This window comes from Phodopus roborovskii, unplaced genomic scaffold (genome assembly GCF_943737965.1).
Source record: "Phodopus roborovskii unplaced genomic scaffold, PHOROB, whole genome shotgun sequence".
In the NCBI taxonomy this organism is placed as follows: Eukaryota; Metazoa; Chordata; class Mammalia; order Rodentia; family Cricetidae; genus Phodopus; species Phodopus roborovskii.
The window spans coordinates 21709106-21710655 of NW_026126433.1; the positions used below are offsets into that span (position 1 = coordinate 21709106).

At 37.2% G+C, this 1550-nt stretch overlaps 1 pseudogene; it reads left to right on the forward strand.

The window, feature by feature from the left end:
- Window positions 1–621: 621 nt before the first annotated feature.
- Window positions 622–1235, forward strand: LOC127223237 (60S ribosomal protein L15-like; annotated as a pseudogene).
- The last annotated feature ends 315 nt before the right edge of the window (window positions 1236–1550 follow it).

The window sequence follows — 1550 nt, forward strand, 5'->3', positions numbered from 1 at the left end:
TTCCTTGATTTAGCTTGTGACTCATAGAATTGGTGATATTTAGATGTTATATTTCTTTTCAAACAATAAAAGTTAAAACACAATAGACAATGTATGATGTTTGTTGGTATAAGTAAACAAATTATCTTAGAAACTAAAACAAAATTTTTGCACAGTCAAGGATTGGCTGCATTATCAGCTTCCTCCTTGGAGATCCAAGAAATACTCTCTCCCCCTAGGATTACAGAGATAAGGAAGCAGCAGATGGCAATATTATTTAAAGAAACTCAGAGACACCTCCCTGAGGTAACTGGAGCTGATACCACATAGAACTAGCTTTAAAAGAAACATTAAACTTTTTTGACATTCTTATTAAGCAATATCATGAGAATAGAGTTTATGTTCAATAAATATGAACCAAGGTACAGTTTACTGTCCAAATGGTCCATTTCAAAATATTTATTCATTGTTTTAATATTCTTGCTACATCTTTTTTCAATTGTATTAAAGTTATTTGAAAAGTAAATTGGTTTCTAGTTGAATTAAATACAAGGGGCTTAGTTTGAGGCTCCAAGTTATTAAATACTTTATAGAATACAGAAAATAGTCTTTTCTCTGGTGGCAGCCATCAGGTTAGCCAAGATGGGTGAATACAAATATACCCAGGAGCTATGGAGGAAGAAGCAGTCCCACGTAATGTGTTTTCTGCTGAGTGTCCATTGATGGAAATACCACCAGCTCTCTGCACTGCAAAGGGCTTCCCTCCCCACTTGGCCTGATAAAGGGCCAAGGCTGGGGTACAAGGCCAAGAAAAGTTATGTCATATACAGGATTCGTGTCTGCCATGGTGGCCCCAAACACCCATTTCCTAATGATGCAACTTACAGCAAGCCTGTCCATCATGGTATTAACTAGCTAAAGTTTGCTGAGGCTTCCAGTCTGTTGCTGAGGAGAGACCTGGATGTCTTTGTGGGGATTTGAGAGTCCTGAATTCTTACTGGGTTAGTGAAGATTCCACATACAAGTTTTTTGAGGTTATCCTCATTAATACATTCCATAAAGCTATCAGAAGGGACCTTGACACCTAGTGGATCATCAAACCAGTCCACAAGTACAGAGATATGTGTGGGCTGACATCAGCTGGCCACAAGAGCCGTGGTCTTGGAAAGGGCCACAACTTCTAGCACACTATCGATGGTTCTAGCTGTGCAGACTGGAGGAAGCTCAATACTCTGCAGCTCCATGGTTACTGCTAATATACGTGATGTTTGTAAAATTCATACCCAATAAACAATTTAGGACAGTCAAAACACACACACACACACACACACACACACACACACACACACACACACACAAAACAGAAAATAGTATACATTGCTAGATTGCTAGCAAGTAAATTTTAATGTAGTACAGAAAATTAGAAAGATATCAAATGAAAGAAAAACAAGGTTTTTAAAATTTTTAGCTTAACCAGGAGTGTGAAACATTTTAGTGACAATGGATAAAGGTTAAAGGCTTACTGATTAAACAAATATGTAATCAATTATGAAGTCATTATGTAATCAATT